At 34.4% G+C, this 25572-nt stretch overlaps 1 protein-coding gene and 1 long non-coding RNA gene across 2 annotated transcripts in view; one reads left to right on the top strand and one right to left on the bottom strand.

Moving 5' to 3' along the window:
* Positions 1-2128, bottom strand: part of LOC308190309 — a 53595-nt gene extending 51467 nt beyond the window's left edge. Inside the window, exon 1 of the long non-coding RNA XR_013947061.1 lies at positions 827-2128. This is a non-coding gene — a long non-coding RNA (uncharacterized lncRNA). The remainder of the gene's footprint in view (positions 1-826) is intronic.
* LOC308190308 (uncharacterized protein) overlaps positions 1-25572 on the top strand; it is a 373068-nt gene that overhangs the window by 257257 nt on the left and 90239 nt on the right. Inside the window, exon 2 of the transcript XR_013947059.1 lies at positions 16441-16501. The gene's annotated coding sequence lies outside the window, so the exon portion shown is untranslated. The remainder of the gene's footprint in view (positions 1-16440; positions 16502-25572) is intronic.

Below are 25572 nucleotides of genomic sequence, written 5' to 3' on the forward strand. Positions count from 1 at the left end.
TTTAATGTACAAATAATTGAAGGCAAAACATTTTCAGTGATTTTGACCCATCTAAAAATAAAACCAGAAAATTCTCAATATTTTGCTCTGATTTAAAATAGCAGAATGAATTATTTCTTTGTGAAAAAATGCAGATTTTGAAATTAGAGCTTCTAATCATGATTTCAACCAAGACAGATATTGAAATAATAAGACATTGTCAGTGTGCATTTTGAAACTGACCCTTTTATTAAGATCAGTGGGGCAGAGCTTAATGACGGAAAAAATCTGGGAAAGCAAAGAAATGTTTTATGGCAGAATTGATTTAATGAGAAGTTTCAGTGAAAACATGTTTTTCTGCCAGCTATCTTACTTCACTTCTAGGCTGGCCAGCTTCAATCTTCTAGTATGTTCAGGAATTTTAAAAATCTTTTCCAAAACTGGTATTTTTCCAGTTTCTTTTCATGGAACTAAAAAGGATTCAATATATTCTTCACTTTCACTCCCACAAATTAGAGTGAACTGTTTTATTTTTGAGGCTTATCCACTACATTTTTGTTGTTTTGATTTATTGTTATTGTATTATTTGACATATTATTTCCTGCTACCATCTGAAATGAATGAGTGAAGATGTAACTTCATTTCTGTCCCCAAGTAAATTGCTTCCTTTTCTGATGTCTGCCTTTTTCTTGTAGATCAGAGTTCCAATATGGCCATGCTGTTGAAAGGGAAGCACTGAATACACAGCTCATTTATCAAGGCAAAAGTGTTTAACTATGACCTTAAGCACATGCTGCTGCTTGTTAGTTTAACTGAAGCTACACAAACATGATAAAAGGTAACTGACCTTTATTCTGTGCTCTAGGTGTCTGTTTGATGATGATCTCACTTTGTCCAGAGGTTTAGCAAGTGTTTATTTTTTAACTAACTCTCTGATTACATGATTCTCTTTTCCTGACTGTCTTCCTTCATCATATGATACAGCTTTTTCTTAAGTCTCTGACATTTCAAGTGGGGGTCACTGTATTTATGCAGTGCCAAGAACTAGGAACAGTCTTATGTGCTGAGTGTGCTCTTCTCCATTGTTCTGCAAATTAGTCAACATGAAACCAGATAGCGATAATGTGTTGTTATGATTAAGGTTAATAAGCTACTGATTATCTCCATAGACTACAGTTTCAGACACATTATTTAAATGGATTGTTTTGTTGGAGTAGTTGATAAAAGATCAAATTTTTCCCTTGTTGTGTTAAAAGATGTTATAAATCTGTAGAGGTATAAGGAAACATTACACAACAAGAACAGTTTACTCTGTCCAGTATATTATACATTTATTTTAGGATCAGTACACTATAGCTCCAGGAAATATTGTTGAGTAACAGAAAGATGCTCTTCTATGTCTTAAAGTTTAAACCACCCACCAAAAAGCCTGTCTTAAGTAAACTATTGTTACATTTCTGATGCATGCAAGAAGTTTAAGAAACTATGTCATTCATTTAACCTCAGTTTCTAAACTTGTTCAACTTGCAAGGCTACTAGTTGAATGTAAATTTTTTTTTTTCCCTAGGGGAAAAAAAAAAAAGTATTTTCCATCATTTTGTCTCCATTAATAAATTTAAAATGAAAAACAATCAAACAAACAAACTAGAATTTGATTAATATAAGAAAAAAATACAGAACTTTATCTAAAGGAAAAAAAAAAAAGAAACACCACACAACACCACAACTCTAGCTGAGTCCCTGGCAAAATTACCAGCTTTGAAAAACACTTCATAAACCCTTAAGATTAAATAAAGCTTTAAAGAACAGGTTATGGGGGTAAAACAAACAAACAAAGAAACAAAACCTTACATGTGTTTATACCACAAACATAAACCATATACCAAGAACATAAATCTCAGATCAGAGTTTTTGGGTTGGTAGCATTTTAAAAGTTGGTATTTTGGCCCAATAGGAGTTTTACAACTTATTTTAAATTATTTACCAATGTTGAAAATACCGATAAGAATACCAATTTCTTCTCTAGACCTGCAAGAACATAATTTCCTTTGAAAATCACAGCCAAATCTAGATTTCTTCTAATGGCCATGCCTCATGCTATGTTTTTCAGTAGTCCTGAGGAAAAAGGAAAAAAAAAAAGAAAGGAAAAGAAAAACTTGGAAGAGCTATCTCTCACTTTTTAGCCAAGGGTTCTGAGTACCACCAACTGGGTCATTACTGAGAAGCTTGTGTATTTACACTTTATCACGCTAGTTGTCAGTCACATACCCCAAAGAAAAGGACCTGAATATAGAGTTGAGAAAGGGCGCTTGTTCTGCCAACAAAGCAAGGTGCATTGTGCAAAAGTACTTTGACAATCAATTATTAAGTATACAGAGATGACAACTCATATACATGTATATAAATCGATAACCTTTGGGCACTTAATCCCCAGGGATCACAGCAGACAGTGACGGAAAGTATCAAGGTCAGTTATAATGAAGTCAAAGTGATGAAGAACAGATGCAACCTGCTTTAGCCCTTAGAAAGGACACATTAAAGACGTGGTGAAAATTTTATTTTTCTTTAGTAAAATTGCAATATAATATCTCACTATGAGTATCTGAAAGTAAAGTTCATATTCAAGAGCTGGTGCTACAAATATTCAATTTTGCATGTGTAAGATGGGCGCTTGAATTAATAGCTTTATATCAACACTGTATGTGTCTCAGCATGTCTCCCTTACTTATGAAATGTATTAAATCTATGTATATCTACCTATATAAGATCATTAGTCCAACAACACACCATGATCAATGAAATGATCACTATTATAGTTAGGATCAAGAAACAGTCTTTCTAAAATACTAATTCAAAATTCATAGGAGAAAATTAGGGCTACAAAATTCATCTGCTGACAAAAATTGTGGAAATTATATACTGTACACAAGATGTATTTTTATTTGCTGTACTTTAAAAAAATGTAGCTCATTACAATTTTGCTAGCTAGATTGGGAGTAAAAACAGGTCCTAAACTGTATCAGATATATGCAAAAAATCTCTTTTTCATTAACATAATTCTCTCTGTCATTTCATCTGAAGATTTCTTTAAAACCTCATATGAAAAGGAGGGAGAGGTTCTGTCTCTTCTGTCATTTAGAAAATACAAAGAAACCATACTGTTTAGAAAGAGTCAATAAGTGGGGTACCACTGTGATGAGGTAAAAGAGAACATCCTGTGTGTGTGTGTGTTCCATGCTGTTGTAGGAATGGGATATTCTATCACTACAGAGAAGTCATGAATACTCTGTATATATACAGTATATCATGAGATATTAAATATATAGACATGAACTGTAAATCAGAAATTATACATTGATGTGGTCTGAGAGAATAATTTGGAGAAATATTTTGTGCTTTTAATGTTTTTACACTTTTTCTAATAGGCCTCATTATTATCCTCTGTCAAAGTTGTGATATTAGGCTCTGTGGGTGCCTCTGAGTTCCTGTTGACTACAGCCTGTTTTCAGGACTGATCTTGTCAGAGGCCTTAGTACAAATGGGAACTAGAGACACCGAGGCACCACGTTTGTTTGCCTTGGCAGATTTTGAGTGTATTTGTGGTGGAAATAGTAGTGGAAAGAAAATGGGAAAAGATGAGCCTACTGCTTGGGCACACCAGGGATATAAACTTTCTCCTAAAGTATTTCAGAGTACTCCCTGGAACAAAAGGGGAGCAGGGAAAGGATGTCTCCTGGGAGTCATAATTCATGTTCCAGTCTGCTTATTGAATGGGGCAGCTACTTGAAAGATTCATAGATTTTAAGGTCATTTATGATTGTCTTGCCTGGCTTGTGTGACACAAGCCATAGAATTTCATCCCTTCAGTGTTGCCTTCCAGCCCATTAGGATTATATATTACCCCAAGTATATATGTACTTAATGATTCTCCAGTACTAAAAGAAATAAAAAATTAATGGCCATAAACACAGCAGCTTGTCTAGTACTGCTGAAGAGCAGAGTGCTCTTGGTGCTGCTTGTCAAGTTTTAAGTCATGTGAGAAGAAAAATAAATACCTAAAAACACGCTGAATGCTCCTGATAGCTTTTCTTTGTGTAAATTGAAGGTGGTGAAGAGAAACAGAGCAATTTGTCCTGTTATATCTCTATTTGGAGGAACAGTATCTATTCCCCTATCTGTGCTGGCAGTGCCCTTTGCTGAGTTAGTGCCACAGATGTAAGCAAAGGGGCACAGAGATGAAGCAAAAGTGGCAGTATTATCATTGTAGAAGATGAATGTAGTGGCACTTCTAATTTATTTAGTATGCAGGATTTCGACTTTAATTAGGATTCTTTTGTCACATCATTCATCAAATACACTTGAAAGAAATGGAAATTAACACCAAAGTTTCTGTTGCCTCAGGCATGCTTTTAGTACTTTTACTCATTTTGGTTTACTGTTGTTCAGTTCAGTGAAATAGTTTACTTGTGATAGTTCACTTGGCTGTAACTGAATTTCAGAAAGTGTAGAATGAATACGTGCTCTTTAAAAGAGCTCTTTTGTGTAACATCTAACATGTCTTTTATTAAAAACAAAACAAAACAAAACAAAAAGCCACCTTTTGTTTTGTTTTAGGATGATTGACTGTGTTGTATAATGTAACATAGTATGCCAGCTTTTGCCCTAAATAGTCATTATCAAACTAGCTAGCAGACAAAGACCTTGTGACTGCTGGAATGCTTGTAAGTCATAGACTATCTATAACTTATAAAGTACACTTGTGTTTAGAGAAAATAACATAAGTTATTTGCTGAAAATATTCCTATTTGAAGTGAAGCTCAGTTTATCTACAATAGCACTGTTTGCACGGGAAAAGTTTCTACATTAATTACCACTCCAGCTCCATTCCTGTTATTGTAAAATTTACATTATCCTGGCATAACAGCAGCTGTGTTAATAAGTGATTCTTCTTATATCCAGAGCTTCCATCTCATATAGCAGAGGCCCAGTCAGACGTTTGAATAAAAAGAAAGTGAACCAATATTAGTCTGAGACTATGCACCGTGCCAGCTACTGACTCTCAGCACAAAAATCATTAGTTGGTCTTAAAAATTCATGGTTGGTTTAAAATCAAAAGTTTTATTAAATAATTAGTTCTCAGAGCTCTGTGATTGATGACGCCTGATTTGTGGTGCTTATGGATATGAACTGCAACATCTAAGCAACTGCATGTTCTATCAATTTTTCTGCAGTTTGGAACACTGAAGTTTTCTTCCTCGTGAATTCTCTAGTGTCTGATAATATGTAGTTTTTCCATAAGAAGGATCTCTTTCTCTCTCCCCCCCCAATAGTGAAGTTCAAAGAAACTTTGTCGTTTTTTCAGCCATCTTCTCATATGCAGCTGAAAATGAAATGGAAGAAGAAGAAATATTTCTACAGACATACTCCCATATAGTATTTTCATAGGGAATATTCCTAGTTCCCAAAGGTAATATTTTGGGGGTATTTAAAAATTGCATTCTCATTACTAAAACTTTTTAATAGGTCGGGAATCTCTCTCCAGCTTTTTCTTCAGCTTAGAAGAGCTAGAAATTACACTTCAAAAAGGCAGACATTCTCTTAGAAAACATATGGTGATGGAAGTTGGATGCATACTGAAAAGTAAGGACTATAAAGTCTACAACACTGCCAGTGTTTGAAATTGGAGATAGGCTTCTGCTTTACAAAGTGTTTAGCACATTTTTTGGTGGTGCTATAAGATAATAAATAAGAAACATCTGAGACAACCAGAATTGCCTATAAACTCATCTAGCTCCTGGTGGAATCAATTAAACATTTCAACTAACATAAGTGGGAATGAGACCCAACTCCTCATAGGTTTTAGAGCATTATCAAAAAGATAGGACACCATCAATCAAATACAGGAAACTAATGTTTCAGACAGTTCCTTTGCACTGAGTGACTTCTGCAGTGTATCAGCTCTGAAGTAGAATACAATATTCTAAGAACTCAAATGAAAAAAAACCACATTATTAGTATAATGCAAATAAAAATCATGGAGTCTATATGTTTTTAAAGTTTGAACAATTTTAGCTAATTATAAAGGATTATTTCAAATAATTGGTATATTGGAACATATGTATATTGGTGAAATTATTATGGAGATCAATTTAGTCTTAAGGACAAACCCTGTCAGCAGATACTGCAGTGGTGGCTATAAGATCTCTTTTAGAATAGGACATCATGAACACAGATATTGTGGGTGCCTAAAGCCAGTTCTGAGTATAAATAAATTGTAGCTCTGAGAATATTATCTATGCCTTGTACTTCAGAGCTGTCAGTCAGTATTTTTGATCATTAGCCATCTGTGATTATTTTAATTTTTGCCAGCAGGAGAAGGAACTCTTTTCCACCAGGGAGCTCTGTTATTACAATATAATTTATATGTAAAGAGCTCATTTCATTAGAGAAAAAAAAAAAAAAAAAAACTTTAACATTTTTCCCCAAAGTTTAAAAGAAACTTGTAGCATGAAATATTTGTTTTGCATTTCCTTTTATATTGATATACATGGTATGATCTATGTAAAAGTAATATTTTACTGGAAGAGTTAACAATAATTCCATGTCTTTAGCTTAGGTTTCGTTTAACACATCATACTAGAGAACAAGAAAGTGAGGCAGTTGTAGATCTGAAATATTTAACTAGATAAAGTACTATTTTTCAGCTCCACTTGAAATTACTGCATTTTAGACACTACCTATGTCTTTACCACATGCTAGTTAAAATCCTTACAGGGTCATTTTAGATTTACCTCCCGTCAGTCTGTTGAAAGAATGACTTTATAATGACCTTGTTTTTACTAGAAATGACTTGCTGAAATGAAAATGTGGCATCTCCTTGATTTACTGAAATGAAACTCTGCCCAACATTATAGTATAAAGCTATATTTTTATTGACATAGTAAATGCTGACATTATAAACTGAGTTAAATTGGTTCATAAGAATACTAACATAAAATAAATTAGTTTATGAAATTTACTTAGCTAATTCTGTCTTTTTTTCCAAACAATCCTCGTTTGTCAATGATGACAAGTACCTGTTGCCACTATTTTCAGCCTGACTTTGAGGTATTAAACTTTGTAAGTATTTAGGTGAACTTGAAAATAAAATCTGCATCAGTATGGCATGAATTGCTGTCTGCACAAGATGCCTGTGTTTAACTTCCTCAAAAGGGAATGGAGTTCTGTGTATGCCAAGAATAGTTCCTATGCTTTTAAACAAGTACTCTCAAGTCTTCTGTTTCACGTGTCATAACTGTGGTACAGATATTGTCTGTACATTTAGCTCTTCTCTCACAGATCTTCAAGAAGCCAGACATAAAAACAATGAAAATTGACTACTGCAGTTGAATTGCCTTTTAACTAAGCTTTGAAGCTTTAATTATGTTGTTCTTAAAGTAACTTACGCTATGTATTTGACTTTCGAATTTGAATCAATTCAATGATCTACTATATAAGGCCAGATGAATAGTGTCTGTCAGTTTTACACATACTTCAGCATTTACAGAACATTTCTGTTTTACCCCATCGGATTGTCTGGTGTTATGACATACAGATATGTTTCACGTAACAGCTTTTCCAACATCTTTGATCAGAAAGATAACGTGAATTTTAATAAGCAGTGAGACGATTATAAAAGACTATCTAATTAAAAAACAAATAAACAAAGCCTGACATTATAAGGACATTCAATTGTCCTCTATAATCTCTATAATTAAAATATAAAGCAAAGAATAAGAAGAGAGATATATTTAAATAGAAATCTTTGATGTACTAACTAGCTGCTTGTACTAACAGTTTTAATTGGACTCAGTGTTCAAATCTTGTACTCCCAGGCTCCTTAGGCTTGCCCAAGGTGTGTATCACCTTGTTATACCTTCTGATAATTCACAAGGAGATCCGTAAGCAAGGGAAAAAATATAAAATGATTTCTGTTCTTTTTTTCTCTCCTCACTCTCCTTTACAATGTCTAGTGAGGGATGTGCTTTTTAACATTTTCAATGCTAGGCAATACAAGGTTCTCTGTTCCTTTCTCAAAAGTATAGTAGCATATGCTATTAGTGCAATTCAGCAAGACTAAATATATAAGGCAAAAGAGCTGTCTTGAGAATATACACTACAAATGATGGAGGGGTGGATACCTCTGATTATTTCAAACCGTGAATTGAAACTTTCTCTGGGATCTCGTCTGTGTCATATTTGCTGAAATTGGCCAGGAGATCTGTTGGTATAAGGATATAAATAGGTCTTGCCCAATTACATCACAAACATATATAAACCATTTTTTTCCTTACTAATAATCTCCAAAATGACAAAAAGTTTAATGAAGATAACATTCTATAAGCTTGTCTGAATGTATGATAAGTTTTGGATTAAAAAAAAAAAAAAGCTTGGAAAATTGTAAAAACTTACAATTTGTATAGTAAACAATGTAATGGAAGAATCAACCAGTAAAGATTTTCTGTATTTTTAACAAAACTGCCTTCATATACTATCCTGGTTCTGTTAAACAAAAATATCCTTGGGACAACCTGAAAGTAATTCACTTTTTACCTCGGTATTGCTAAATTTGAGTTGATTTGATTGAATCTATATTTATCCTCATGTGGCTCCCAGAGCACTCACGAACTTTCATAATTCCAGTCTATCAGGACAAATCTGCAAGTAAAAAAACTCACTTTTACCAGCAGGTATTCAATGAATGGCAGGTGGCAAATAAAGCACTTAGTGAATTGTTTTAATTGCATTTCTCTTGTATCTCTCAGAACTTGAAAAAGTTTCAGAAAGCAGAAGAGGAGCAGGAAGGATATATTTGCTGCTTTCATTTTGTTCCAACACTGCTTGCTTTCAGAAAAGACATGCTGATATAATTTCACTGCCTTTCTGCCTTTCATGTATGGATGATATTTAAACAGATACAACAAAGGGTATATTGTAGTGCAGTAGAGAAGTACATCCTAACAAATATGAAAGCAAAGAACTAAATTTACTGCACCTACTCAAGAATATAGTTTTTAACCTAAAAGTTAAAAACTTAAAAACTAAAAACCTAAAAACTTTAACCCAAAGTTTTTAACCTAAGCCTGCTGACATGGAGTGCAGAACGAAATCCTTTTTTTTTCTTAGGAATTAAATAGAACTGAAGGTTAGCAGGTTTAGCTGTAGTTACAATTTCTGTCACTGGTTCATTTCATAGAATTGCTTATGTAATTTCAGGTACAGCCCACTGAAGTTAATATAGTGGTACAAAAAACATTTACTGGAAAGCTCAGACTGCCAGTGTTCAGATCAAAAGTTTTCACTTATATAATACTTTTAAAAACTATTTTCCCTTACTTCAAGCAACAAAGAGAGCACAGAGTATAATGCATATGCTGTATTAATGAGGATTTCAGGTTGGGCTGGAGATTCTTAAACACAGCTCAGTCAATGAAGCTGTTGAAGGTCCTTACATATAATCTTTGTCTATGGATGGAGTGATTAAACAAACAAACAAAAAGAACTTACCACAACTTAATTTCACAATGATCATGTTTAATTTCTTTATTTTCAAGGCTTTTTATTGGGATCCATCTAGGACTGTTAAATTTAGCCTTTGAAATATTAACTGTATGCACTGGAAAAATGTGAAGGAATCTTTTGGCATATAAATATGGCAAGAAGCTTTATCCTGTAATAATTCATATTGCTGAAGTAGCTCCATAAAATCATGGAGAGTTAGTGTAGTCTGGAGATATAAGCAGACTGAGGATCAAGGGATGGTAATTATGATCCATTTTTCTTTGATCTTCTCAGCAAAGTAAGATGAGTGATACCTGCTTGTTCCTAAGAAAACTATGTGAAACCTTAGGCAGTAAGATTAATTGTGATAAAAGATAATTAAAGGAAAATATAGGAATAAAGGGATCAATTAAAACAAGACAAAACTATAACTTGACTTCTTTTTGTTGTTCAGAATTAACATGGATTCAGCGCATCTGAGGGCTGTTTCATTTTTTGAGTTTCAGTTGTCCAATATTTCATGGCATGAACTTCTGCAACTTGCAGTTGCATCTAGATGGCATTTGAGAGAGCTTAAATGGGTAATTAAGTGCCACCTGCGAAACGCACAGTCCTATAATATATATTTTAAAAAAAATTGAGTTGAGAATGTTCTTTTTCTAAAATCAGGGCTGAAACAATGTTTCAGGACCAAGTCAACAAACAGTTTGGGGTAGTTGCCTCAGCTTGGAGATTTTCTGTGAAGTATGGTGTCAGTTCTACTTTTTTTCCTTTCCCTGCCCCACCTTTGCAGTTTTTCTCCATGTCTTGTATTATATTGAATATGCAGTCACACTGCTTTCTATCAGGGACAAGTACCACATCTGAGTTTTTATGAACTGATGATAATGCTTTATTCAATTGTCTGAGATCTGTTACATTTTCTAGCTTTTAGAATTTAAAATGAAATAAAAATGCTTGGAAAAAAACTTCAGTACAACTTAGTTTATCCACTCAATGTTCTTTTGCTTCACAGATCTGTGTTAACTGTCAGGTACCTAGAGACACCTAGAATTCCACAGCCTGTAGCAAAGTCACAAGAGAGAATTTCTCTTGTAGAAGTCCTCTTGCGTAGATTCTGAGAGAGGTGGATGGTGTGTGAAAAGTCAAGGATTAATCTTTTCCTTTCCATTTATGATTAAATGTGTAACTTACTGATGTTGGTGGCATGCTACTCCTATGATTCAAGTGCTAACGTAGGACTCGGAATATGAGAATTCAGTATCCTACTTTGCTACAGACTCATTAAACAAGCAATCTAGTGTTTTATTTTCCGATCTCTAAAAAAGGCATCTATTCACCTATACTCTAGGGATCTTATTCAGGTAATTAGGCATTATTATTCTTATGAGGATTACATTTAACATATACATAGAATCACAGAATCTCAGAATTCTTTGGATTGGAAGGGACCTTAAAGATCCTCTTGTTATAAATAAATAAGGATTTGTCAAGATGTTTCTACAGCTTAATTCCTTTAGCTGGAGACTGTAGTCTATATTCAAATCTGAATTTATACTGTTGACTATATTAGGAATTTTGCTTGAGTAACAATGAAAATATGTTTTATTACTCTGAAAGTTAACAAGACAGTTTTATTCCACCTTTATAGTAAAGTGGGAAGTTTAGTTGCAAGGCCAGTAGCAACCAAATACAGTCTGCTAGGCATTCATTTGCTTAAAAGAGTTCTTTGTTTTCACAGTTCTGGAGAAAAAAAAAATCCTTATAAAACATTCAGTTAATACTTTAAAGATTACAACATTCCTGCTCACTGAAGAGAGGCACCAGAGTGATTACTCAAAGAAAAACTGAAACAAGCAATAGTAAGAGTTAGTGGGGAAAATTCCAGCCATTGTGGTTCAAGAGGACAGACAATTACCTTCAAAAGATAATTAAGAACGTTATGGGGTTGAAATCAACTTCAAGAGACACCCTGGGACATTCAGTTTCTGATTTTTTGTATCTCAGTTTAGTATTTAAAGTTAGATGGTTAAGAGTCTGTCCATTGTTTTATTCTACTACTTCAAAAAATTATCCAGACTGCAGTAATTTCATTAGCCAGGATTTTCCTTTATCCCATAAAAGTCATCATGTTTTCTTCCTCCATATTTGTTATTGATAGTTTCACTGATGAGTTGCTGTGAAATCTTATCATTCTGAAATGCTCAGGGTACTCAAGAACAGGAGAATATGTTTCATGGCATTGTGGGAAATTTTTAAATGTTTTAAAATTATTTCTGAATTTTGTCTTTTCATTATCCTAATGAGTAAAACAAAACAAAACAAACAAACAAAAAACCACACACACACGCGCAAACAAAAACACAAAACTTCAACAACAAAAACACCAAGCAAAGCAAAACAAACAACAACAACAAAACACCTCCCCACCTCTTTCCCCCATTCCGCTTTCCCCCTTTCAGTGTTTCCTCAGCAAGACTACAATTCTCTGGAGTCAGTTTTCCTCATAGAGTCCTCCCTGACTATATTGGACAAATGTCATGTCCCTTGGCTCTCTCCATCTTGTAATGAAAATAGACCTATTGCCAGCTACACCTTGCTGATTGCTTCCTACCTGCTGCTAAGGATAATTTGTGCATTGTAAATGAAGACTTCAGCAGTTGCTGAACGAAAAAAAGGTACAAGAAGGGACTGTTGTTTAGCATTTACGTAAGTCAGCCCACGATGAAACAGCTCTATTTAGATGAAAATATTTAAAGTGTATAAAAAATCCTTAAGTTTTCACAATCGTAATTATAATAGACATCATAAATAACTTTTTCACCTGAAAAATGAATTACACATGCTTTCAGCTTTTCATTTCCTTAATCCCATACCAAGGATTTGTGTGTATTTGTTTCCTTATTTATTCTGGCAAACTCATATTACTCAATGTGATTGCTTTTGATCATTTGAAAGTAAGCAATGAAGAAATTTCTAGTTGTTACTCTGCAGAAGATTGTGCCCATCCAGAATGTTAGTGTTCATATTTGTTAATTGTTCCCAAATATTCTTTCAGGTAACTTCTTGTCCCTGAAAGGAAAAAGGAGACAATGGTGTTACAATGGGGAGGTACAGTGAGGAGGTGAATAGGAATGTGACACTGAAATACCAGCAGTTCCAGACAGCAAACCTCTCTGCTTTGTATGGTCTGGCTTGCCCCGTCCCTGCTATGTAACAGGTCATACTGCCTCTGTTTGTCCTGTGCTATGAGAACAATCGACACATGTGGGAGCAGGAGCATTTACTTTTCCTCATTCACCATGTTTAGAGAAAGGGAAGCGTATTATTTCTAGCTATTGAAGGACTGCTGTTGCATTTTACATCCATTTTCTTGGCACAGCCTAGAATTTAATTGGGAGTTACTGGGAGTAGAGGTGGAAACAGGCAAATCTACCTCTAAGAAAGTGCATTATCTTTGTACTGAAGAGCCAGCTGACAAATGCTAGATGAGACATTCAGTACATTCTCTAGAGTAGCAATTCAGATTTGTTTGGATAATTATCTAACCTTTTACATGCTGACTCTACATACAACTTTCACCTCTGTCTTCTATAAGGAGACAGAAGAACTGCATCAATAATCAGCATATTTTATATACCTTACCACTCTCTCTTTCTTACTCTCATGGGCTAGGGTCCTATCTACACATATACACACACACACTTTTCCTATTTTTTTTTGTTCTAAGTAATGTTTGAGGCATCGGCTAACAGTAGATTGAAATACTTTCTGCAATTTGACAGCTTGTATCTCATCTTGATCCTTTCTGCTTATCCTTCCAAATTTGTGTCTCTTTTCGCACTTTTTATCAGCCTCCTCAACAAATTGTTTAGACATTATAAAGTTCTGATCCTGATTCCTAGTGATACTGTTTTTTCAACATGCCTAGACACTCTTTTCTTCAATTGCTTTATCTCTTTTCACCTCTAAAGACACAGTAATCTAATTCACAGTGCTTTTTCTGAGACTCAAAAGCAAAAGAACAACATCAAAAAAAAAAACACAACAACCACCTTTTACATATACTACAGATCCAGCTGGAAACATCTGATTTACCTGAGTGCTTGGACAGCAACAGCAGATCACTAAAATGAATAGTAGATTTACACACTGGTCTGAAGTGCCTAAAGCCTTAAAACACACAACCTGCAGTCTGCAGTAAGAAAAATGAAACAAGTAGTTTGGCTTATAACCACTGAAGATTATACTGAACTCCCAGAGGACCTGAAAGATCTTGAAAGACCTCAGCCTTCATTGGGAATTGGTGGACTTCCTCTCTTTTCAGGCTTCAGCCCATTCAGATGATAGGACTGACAGACTTGTAAGACAATAAGACTCTCAGCTGCATCTGTTATCCACACTGCAGTGAGTCGTTGGGTTTTAGGGGTTTACCAGTTAAATATTGACTTTTCTACACACCAGAATTCATCACAAGTTACTGAAGGATTTTGTTTTATAAAAATAGGGCCAATTTCTACATTTGTTTTTCAGTGTTTGCTAAGTTCTGGAACTTAGAACTCAGAACATTTTGATTTGTTTAATTTTTCTTCGAATGAGCAGTGCCTGTGAAGGATTTCACTTCCAATCAGAGCTACTGGTAGCATCATTCCTTCCCTGAATATTGGAGCTGGTTTACCACTGTTTCTGAAAATCTTTTGAGGTTCCCATGGGCCAAAAGGCTTGAGGTGTCATTTGAGTGCATTGGATGTCATTTCTGTTCAGCCGTAATGACATTTCAGGGTAGCTCTGGACCCCAGAAGAGAGGAATTATGCTCTTGTCCAAAGTCATCTTTTCCAATAACCAGATCATTGATCTGCTGGTGGTGGGTGGTAGACTGAAACAAACTCCAACACTACAAAACATTTACTGTTTTTCTTTTGGTTTTTATCTATCTCTTGAAGATGATGTTAGATGACACCCCCCCCCCTTTTTTTTTTCCCACTTTTAATAATAACAATAATGCCGAAACCAAATCAGTGAGTTTTGCATGCATTGAGAGAAAAAGGACAGCAGCTGTCACTACTAAGAATAATTTATACATTGTCTGATTTACCCTTCTGAGGTTACAAATGTTGACAAGTTAACATCAGGGCAAAGGTAGATCAGTCTGTCAAGTTTCTGTTTTCTGCTTCTTGCTCTTCCACAAAGTGCTGCAGTGATTGATTGATTTGATTTTAAGGAGTTCAGTTACATCATGATGACACACTCCTCAATATGAATTTAAAGAGTAAAATTGTTTGTTTAACTTGTTTTCATGTTGACAGGATCTTTGCACTCCAGGCAATCACTTTGTTTTTCTTACAGCTTTGCTCTTTAGCCACCCAAATGTTGAATGTCACTCAACCTTGTCATATGTTTTTCTTGATGTTCTCTATTAGTCCCAACCACACTTTTCAGGGCTCTAACAAATGTGGATACCCTTTTGCCAGTCAGTAGTCTGATTGTTTGCCATTTTAGGCTTTCTGTCCCTTTGCTATACTAAGGGAATTTCTTAATGAACATCATTTCCCTCTGTAAGATTTCAGCTAAGCATTTGAGAGAGAAGTTACCGCAGGTATGATCATTTAATTAAATCAGTATAAATGTCCAGAATGAAAATTACACTTTTGAACTGTCACCCACAGTTTAATTTTGACTCACCTCCAAACATCACAAGGGAATAAAGAAGTGATAATTCCATTAAGTGTCTCACTGTATTTGAGGTCTTTCTGAAAATGAGATTTAAATTTCTTCAAAATAAAACTTAGGTAATCCAAAATTCTGACCATTTTTTACAAAAAGGACTGTCCCATTGAACCTTATCCATCTCATATCTTGTACATACACTTTTAATTTGTCTTACTCCATCTTATGAACTCATTTTAGTATGACATTCTAATTCACATATGCATCACTGTTATTTTTATACATATAGAGAACTGAGATGAAATTATCAAAAGGAATGCACGAGTAAAAGAATATGAGGCATATTATGTATAATACAGGGGGGAAAAAGAAAAAAGAAAAAGCAACCAACCAACCAAAAACAAAACAAAACAACAACAACAAAAAAAACACGCACTCTTGATCTTAATGGTTCTTCATATGTAAAAGTTTGAAAATGGACTGTGAAGTCATCACAACGAAAAAGAAAAACAACAAACAACTGTTGTTTATGTATGAGCCCTTATTTGTGATATCATTTACAAGTGTTTAAATCCCAATGATCTGAGTGGGGTTTAGCATCCACTTAAGTGTTAAAAAAACATGGGCTGGTAAGTAGTAGAAATACAGAGTTCATTGTTATCTTTTTTTTTTTTTTTTTTTTCCCTCAAAAATGAGAACTTAAATGTGGGGTTCTTTCAAAACCACAGAGTTGGAAAGAAATTTTCATCCTAGCAAGCTTCTGCTCTTTGCAGCTGCAGTTTTGCTGATTCTCTGAAGTCAGAGTTAATTGATAGACAATTTGGCCTGTGGACTTTAAATAACATACTGAAAATCTCTGTTTTGGGGAGAGGCGGGTTTAAAGTTGATTATTCCCCAAAATGACTTTTTCAAACTGAGTACTAGAGCTGGCAAAAAAATATTACTGTTGAATAAGACTTCATTTCTGTAGATTTTTTTTTGTCTGTCATCTAAGACACAAAGTTAGAACGCTTTTCCTGAGATAGGATAAAGTTGTTGAGCACAATGAAATACATTTGTCTACCTGAGCTTCTCCACTTCACTTTTGAAAGACAGATTAGAAACCTGAGTTAAGTAGGCACAACTCCTAAATAGTAATAGCTAATTGTATGTTTCCAGTTTTGATCCCAGACTTTCTGGGCTCTTTATTTCTGAACTAATCTTTTATCCTTGAAAGCAAACAGGATTTTTTTATTTTTTTTTTTATCCTTCAGGTATGAGACTCTCCTTTCCTGACTTTAAACAAAGCTCTTCCCGCTCTTCCTGACCTTGAAGGTAGGTTTCACTGAACATTTTAGAACCTTCGCTCTTGTTGTGGAGGGTTGTGTTTACTTAGCGTTCTTCTAATGGCTTTTCCCCACAGTGTCAGCATTTATCTCTGACAGCTTGTTTTACTGCCCATTTATATTGTTTATATTGTTTATATTTTTTCTTTAAAAAAATCAGTAATATCATGAACCAGATTAGAATCTATTTTCTTCATGCATTTGCCTCTTATGGTAAATAGTTTCCATATTTCTCAGTAACAGCTGCTTAGTGCTTCAAGGCAAGATTCAGTTTCTATGGCAAATACCATGGCTTCCTGGAATGTTTGGGGCTTTTTTTTTTTTTTTTTTTTTCTCCTTTCTTTCATTGAGCTTAAATTGAAAATCCAAATCAGTTATTAGACATGCCCTGAAAATATATCTCTGTAGCTTTTCTTCCAGTTTATCTAAGGTTCTTGTTTTTACTTCTTGACTATCTGTTCAGCAGAGAATAAATTCTGGAACACTCATAGAGATATGCCTTTTCTGCATTGGCTAAAATGCTAGTTTCTTTGAGGTTTTGCCATTTATTTTCTCTATGAAGTTATACTGGTGATCCATTTGTTTTAAAATTAAGAGGCAATTTACAAATAGATGTAAATAGATGTTTCATATAACTGTATTAAATGAAGGGCAGTGGTTAAGCCTACATGTGTCAAGATGTTTTAACATGAGTTAAATATTAATTATCTAGTCTCTAATTTAGTTTGGTAATGATATAGCTCTAAATTTAAAAGATGCACCCAATGAAATATGCATGGACCTACTGAAATGTTTATCATTATAGCATAAAATGGGAACAATTAATTAAATAATTCACATCAGAAGTTTAAGGGTAACAGTTGTCTACAATACTTTACTTATCTATCATAATTTTGTTCTAATCGGAATGACAAATAATGTTATCTCTTGCAGAAAAGGTATGTTATTATTTTCTGTTCCTTTTATGTTATTGTTGTCTTTAGATAGACAGATACTTTATACATTAGAAAACATGTATATTCATTTTTGGCCACTGACTGACTGGTTGCATTAAATTACAGCTTTTCAAAAGGGAGTACTTGTCATAAAATGACCAACTGTTTGCTTTTACTTATATTCATAGGAAACAAACAAAGAAAACCACACTCAGTAGCATTATCAATAGTTTCCAAAGATGTCGTCATTATTTCTTTCAAATTCAATAATCCATATTTCCTTTGTGCACTCATATCTGAAAATATGGGGAAAGTCCTACGTACTTGCCCAGAGGAGTTTGGATTTTAATATTTAGAAACTGAGAATATGTTTGGAGTGTGTTTATCAATGGAATTCATGGAAACAAGGAGTTCAATATTTCATATTTGGACATCCTCAAATTTTTATAGCTTTTGAGCCAGTATAGATAACATGAAGCCTGACCTGTGAGCCCCCATTTCTTAGTGAGTTAGAGTTTTCCATATCAGGTCTGTGTTTGGTAGAAAAACACACATTTCGTTGTTCTTGTTTGCATTCATTTGCATTATATTTACAATTTGTAATTAATTTTGTAGTCTATTTTTTCCTGAAGTACTTCTCAGTTTATTATTATTATTATTATTTAATATAGCCTGTGGAACACTGAACACTGATTAAGTGTTGTATGCTTTCTGTTATCTCTGAAGCATAACCGATGAAGTATTGTGAATTTGGCACTGTGTAATGTAGCATTTTGCTTGCTGTGCAGCACTAACAAACAACACATCAGTAGTCATGCCTGTCTCTCATTTAAATGCAACCTCAGAGTTGCGCTGCATGTTACAAATATCTGGGAGCTGTGTGATTAGTTAACATCTTGTGCATAACCCTTAAAATTATAGCAAGTTCTCAGGAGATAATTAGCTTTCTGGATACCTCTAGTGAAATGAACTATGGCTTAGCAAGCGTATTTACTACGTGTGCTAAGACTTCAAGGAATGGTGGCATGAAAATGCCTTTAAAGCATAGCTTAAGTGTCTTAAAGAGAGAGAGAAACAGACAGAAAGAAGTCCTTACTTATTTATTCCATGTTATCAAGATTACATTTGTTTTCCATCTTTTAATTTTATGTTCTTTCATCTATCAGCAGTTCTTGTAGTGTAAATATAGGTTGTTCACCAGGCACCAGCCTCCCTCAATGTAGTCAGCTTACCTTTGCCCTAGAGTCCATGTCTCATATGCTATGTGTGAGTAAATAGACAAAATACATCACAACTAAATAATCAGGACACTATGATACAGTGTTTTTCCTTAGCAAATGCTTGAGACTTCAGTTCTTTGTATAGATCTAGCAAAAACAATTTTTTCCATACTTTGTTTCATGAAAGAATTTCCCAGCTATATCCATGTGCAAAATGGATTTTAAAGCTTTTAATCTTAATTTGAAAAGACTATTCTAAGCTTTCAGTGTTCACAATATTCTATTCTAGAACTGGAATTTTCTGTATAACAACTTCACAATTAAAATGTTTTGGAAGCTTCTAAATATAAGTTATAGCTGCAGCTGTCAGGAAACAGCATTTTGACAAAATTGAACTTTTTAAAGGAAAGTATCAATTTGATTAAATTTGCTTGAAAGGTGTTTTTAACTTGACACAGCATTTCAATGTTCTCACAGCATTCTCTACATTTATTAGAGTATGATGTTGCCATTTGTTTCAAAATTACTTTTCATTATGAGGTGCATTGAATAATGTGATATATAATCAAGAGTTGAAGTATTTTTGAAACATTTCTATATTATTAAAATAAAAGTTTTATTGATCATTAAATGATTTTTCCCTCCTCAAATATTTGTTTTATAATAAACTTCAAATTTTATTTTCATTTTATTTGGTCAAAAATCTATTTTAAATGGCCAAAATTTCTTATGAAATTCCACATTTAATCAATTTTTGTTATATTTTCCCCACTGAAACAAAACCAATTGGTCTGGTTGAACTGATTGTGCAAAGATATAAGCCTGCATATATCTGTAACCATATTGATCAAATTGAAGTGCTCAAAATAATTCAGTGGGTTTTCATCACTAGATCTTTTCCAATGGTCATATTGCCCATGTAATTTGGTCATCAAATTTTAGCTTTATTATTCATCACCTGTTGAAATGAAGGCTTGGTGTGCTTTTCTGAGAGTGTTAGTGATGAAAAACGTAGCTGTACAGACAAGACTGAAGAGCATCAAAGGCTCAAGATACATCATGGAAGGAGGCCTGAAGTCAGCCTGTGAGTAACGATGGGAAAGGAGAAATTATGTATAATCAATTTCTTACCTAGAGAGGGGGAGTCATAAGCCATAGTCCAATGGGTGTTCTACATTTTTTAAAAAAAAAAACAAAACAAAAAAAACAGGAAGGTGTTAAGGAGTTGCTGTTTAATATCCAGATGTTTCACTGAGGATCCCACTGGCATTCCAAGGATCACTCTGTTGATGCAGCCATTTTTCTCATGGAATTCATTCTTTCAACGTCTCTTCCTCTCTATAAATAACTATAAAGCAGGCAACTAAAATTTCTTAGGAAGCAAAAGAGTGAGGATTTCGTCTAGTATTGGCTTTGTAACATACTGATGACATCTAGTATGGCATGAAGCCAAATATGCTTGCTGGCCCTTGCCTTCCAGATGGAAGAATCCCTGGTTAGGCAATGAGGCTCCTTCCCCAGGGTACTATCAGAGTTAGGCACATTTCTTGAAAATCGAAATAAAATCTAAGATGTGTGAGGCTAACTGTACAGCTCCAGACTTAACAAATGCATAGGACAAGTCTCCAAGCTGTACAAAGCTTCAGGACAACACATCTGTTGTGTTCTTCTGAGGCTTAAAATTCGCTCTTACAGACAAGGTAAGGCCTATTTTGATGTTCCTGATACGTGCTTGCTTATACCTGTTCAAATGTAACAAGGGGGAAAGGTCAGTATTTCCTTCTGTTTATGTAATTCTCAAGAGCATAGTTAATTGCATTGTGAGTAGAAACAGAGTGTCCAAGATCATCTCACCAGATCCTAGATTGATACTCCAGTCTCTGTCTTCTTCAAAGCACTTCAAATGCTCCTCATAAAGTTCAAATACCATTCAGAAGACCATTGAAGATTTGCTGAGCCGTATGGAAAGGGAAGAAGAGGGAGGCTTAACTCTGTAGCTGAGCACTAGCTCATAAAGAGAAAGATGTGGTTTCAAGACTTCCCTCAAGACAGTTTCTGTGTTGTTCTGTAGGAAAGTGAGATAGTTTTGTTAACAGGAACTGAAATCCTAGTCTTTCCTCTGTCATTACCACTCCCTTTCTGCTTTTCTTTCTTGTATCCACAGGACACAAATTATGTGTTCATCTATATATAAGAAATCCTTGCTGTTTACCCATACTTTGAATTAGATTGAACCAGCTGGCATGCATTAGACTTGTTAAATCATTACCTATAGCACCTAGGAACTGCAAACAAGCAGTAAGACAGGTGGAGACAGAATAGTTTGATGCTCTTCTTCAGGATTGTATGGGAGTTTCCAGCTTAATAATTTTTCACTGAAGTAGATAAATTCTACGTAGATCTTATTTTTTAATGTTTAACTCTACTGGATCTGAACCTGAAGGTCAGACATCTAAAGTTTCCTGATTCCCATCAAAATCACTAGGTTGGGTATTTTTCCCTTTTAGAAATGCAATTATTTGTCTCTTCTGCCTTACCTCCTTGTGTATAAAGTGGGAATAAAGGACTATCTTTTCCTTTTTAGAGAGCTGGAATTTGTTAACTGTGGTAACAGAAAGTACCTAAAATCACTTTACTCAAATTCTTCACAGAGGTCAATAGACAAGTGCTATGTGGCAAAATAATTCTCTGCTCTCCAACCTGGAGCTTAGTTGCTAAACTGAAGGACACGCACTCTACTCCATTACCCAATCCTCCATATTTTACATTTTTGTCAATAAAAAATAAGGTACAGATAGAGTGTGAAATTTTATTCCGTATGGAGGGCCAACAAAAGGCCCATGCCTCACCAGCCTTCCAGAAGAGAATGACACTTCAGCAGGCCAGTCAGTGTTAATGGTTAAAAAATGAGACATTCAGAGCTTATATGTCAAATATTTGGGGGCAAATTCTTGACCCTCACTACCTGGATGAAAAGGGCACATGGGACAGAAAGCTGCCTTTGGCTGAAGTAGGTGATCATAAATTGACTTGAGAGAAAGGGCAGATTTTCTTTTTCCTTTCTTTCCTTTCTTTCCTTTCTTGATATCTTCCTTTGTATGTACAGCATGCTTTCACATTCTCTTTAATAGAAGTTAAGGCATTCAGTGTCTTGACCATAAAATAGGTCCCAGTGTCTCACTATATAAATCAGACACACACAAGACTGGTTTGCATTCCATGGAATGCTCCATGACACGTTTACAAGGACAAATTATTTTTTTCAAACAGTTGCCTAATTTATAAGAAAGAGGATTGCAAAATAGTGTAGTTCTTCATTTTTCCCTCTTCATTATTTAAGGTCACGTTTTTAACCCTTTTTGGTAAAATGGAAACAGAAAAATTCTTACACTGAGGAGATAGCACTAATATAGGACAATTCAGCCTGACATTGGAGAAGTAAAGGCTATTCATACAATTTCTTCCACCCTTTTTCTTAAGATGCAAGAGAAAAAAAATAATCAGTAAAAATAGATGTTCTACCTTAATACTCGGAGTCCCCTAACATTCCCTCAGGCAGCTGTTACAGTTTAGTTTCCTTGTTACTTGAACTGGATTTGGGCTTGGAAAATAGAGTTAGCCAGTAGTTAAGTTTCATGGTTTTGCCTTTGTGAGTTGACATGTAAGTAAGTTTTCTCAGCAATATTAAAATAGCTGTTCCTTCTTCATCTTAAGTTTGTTTAAATTCTGTAGCTGGTATTAACAGGCAGTATTTATATCTGGATGAGTCAGGTCTTTAACTGAAGGGAAAAGGGAAAGGAAAAGAAGAGAGTGAGTAGTATATTCAAAGTTTAGCAATACTGTGCTTTAACCTGGAGTTGACTGCAACAGGGTGTTTTGTCTTGCTGCAAAAATAGTAGCGTCCCATGTATTCTAACATGGTCACCAACTGCTCTTCCTGAATAGCACTTCTGCTATTGCAATGAAGATGTTGTTTTGGCCACTTGTGGAGGAGATGATTCACTGCAAAACGCCATTTGTGGCTAATGATCACCTGCAGTGTTACAGGGTTTCAAGAAAGGTAAAGCAAAGAGGAAAGAGCCACTGTTGAATTAAAATCACACAAATTTTTACTATAAAATCTGTATTTCTACTGTTTGTTTGTTTGTTTTGAAATGATCTGTCAGTTCAAAAAAGTCACACAGAATAAAAAGAACTGTAATAATTGACACAGTTCAGCATGCTGAGGGAGCTTTTTAATGGAACATTTTGGGTTTTATAACTAATCTTCCCCTTGCAGACCTCAGCTGTTTGAGAATTGAGTTCTTAGTTGTCTTTTCACAATGATTTTGTTTTTGTAAATTAATGATCTAAGTGATTTATTATTCAGTTCTTCCACTGCTGCTTTATTTCTGTTGATCTTTGTTTTTCTGCTTAATTTCTATAAATTACTGTACAGTTTCCCATAAGGTATAATTAAGCAGAATTGCTAAAGTTTTAATTATTGTGTATTATAGATGTTGAAAGCAACATTAGCACTTAGCTTTTAAAAATGTGATAGTATATTTATAAGAGAGCATTTATAAACACATTTACATATAGTTAAGATGAAAAAGGTATTTGAATTGTAGTCATTAGCATTTCTTCAAACATATGGCATACCAGCAGAGGCCATGGGCCATGCCTTCATTAACTGAACACTGTTTCATCAGTATCTCAGCTTCCTGCTGTGCCACCCTGTGGCGTACCCTTCTGTCCCTGAGGTTTCAGTGACAAGGGACAATATGTCCCCAAGGTGAAAATCTGGGAAATAACGCAGATTAGCCCTTAGAGGAGTTCTTATGATTATTTAATCATGCTTAGGAAAGAAATACGCAGTACCACTAAATAAAAGCATTAAAAATCCTACTGGCCTACTATTTCCATTGTTGCAGGGTATGATGGTCTCTTCAGTGAACCATCAACGTAACTACACGGGAACATGACAGTTTTATGCTGCCCATTATAATGCTGGCCTGTTTCAAATTTGCTTGTATAATGGGCAAAACCTACACTGGTACTAATAGGTATCATGGGTCAATTATCATTCATTGGTTATAATGTTCAGGTGATGGATCAAGATTTGACTTCTCTTAACCATGGAACATGCAACCATTTAATTTTATTTCCTAATAAAAACTGGAAAAGGAATAAAAATACTCATATAAATGTCACGGTCATATTTTATTTATGCATTTCTCAGGTATATAAAGATAGGTCAATATGACAGGCATAGCCATTTATCTTAAGTCATTAAGTTCTCTCATGCTTTACCTGTCATAATCATATTATATTCTTTGTTAAATGTATATATAATATGCACATATATTTTTTGAAAAGCTCTTAGTAGGAATTTAAAAACAACTTACACAGTTTATTTAACAATATGACTCTGAAAATAAGGTTAGTTAGTTTGCTTATTTTGTTATTATTTTTTTTTGTAAGATGTGTCTTTCCAGTATCTCCCAGCCTAACTTTTTCTTCTCATTGTGATAACTGAGAGTAGGAAATAACATTGAAGTGGGAAATCAATATCAAAATTGTTTATTCAGTTTGCTATGGATATGGGTCTTCTCTCTTGCATTTATATCTATTTTCTTTAAGAAGAGTTAGAGAATCATAGAATACCCGGAGTTGGAAGGGACCTACAAGTGTCCAGTTCCTGGCTTCACATAGGACCATTCAAAAATCAAGCCGTATGTCTGAGAACATTAGAGCTTTATGGATGTCAGTGAATGCACTCCCTCTTTGGAATCCAGACAGTAAAACCTGTTCTTGGATTAAGGGGTGGCAAATATCAACTAGCATTGATATATTTAAACTATAATTGTAAAATCAGCTATTGCAAAAACTTTTTCTATTATTAAAACACATATTATGGTATAATACTCCTATCCTTGCACCTATAAAAAAAGCTATTTTTGAATATTCATTTAAGTAAAGGAATATAAAGTCTATTACAAGTTAGCCTAGTGTAGATAAAGTATGGATTTGTAAAGCAAGATTTACTTCAAATCATTACAATTATCTGATGTAATTTATATATTTTTAAATATTTTCCCACAGGCTTGGTCAGGCCTGGATGTAGTGATGACTGAAGATTTAGGAACATTTTGGTAGCTAATCAGAGTATTTAAACTGGCATCAGTCCATTTTTACCTTCATTCTTTTTACAAAAGAAGAATCTGAAAATCTCTTGCTACAGTATCCACCATTAATCAGTGGTGCAATGGAAAGCTCTCATTAACTTTAACCCTCCGACCCTGACATTAGTCTACTCATCACTGCAATCATTAGCAAAATGAAAAACAATCAGGCAGGGTATCTACATTTTAATAATATTAATGCTTTCACTCTATTACACACAAATGTCAAATGTGACAAAAATCACTGAACTTCAAATATATACATAACAGATTTTGATATATATAAAGCAGCAGTTTTTGTTATTCTCACTCAACAGCAAAATTAAAGATACAGTGCCAAGGGGGCCCATACCATTTGCAATCTGTAGCATTTCCAATGTATTTTCAACAATATTGTAAATATTTATGGAGTTTTATAAAGACTCTATGCTTCCTTCTGTTTGTGATGCATCAACAAGACTCAGTAGGATATCATAGGCAGATATTTACTTCTGGGAATTCCCTTTTGGACTCTTTTTGGTTGAAAACCGCTTCATGACTTACAGTACAGCAAATCCCCAGAAATGTACCATGCTATTATTGCCAGCTGAGTTCTTCCAAGTAAAGATGACATCAGCCATCTGTCATGTTATACTAATCCTAGGAAAGAAAGCCAAGTGAAGAGAAAATAAATACCTTTCATATCTATTAGCCAAATATTTGTATTAAAAAAATGAAATGATTAAAATCTTGCTAGTGAAG

This window comes from Anser brachyrhynchus (genome assembly GCF_964034855.1).
Source record: "Anser brachyrhynchus genome assembly, chromosome: 2".
Lineage (NCBI taxonomy): Eukaryota > Metazoa > Chordata > Aves > Anseriformes > Anatidae > Anser > Anser brachyrhynchus.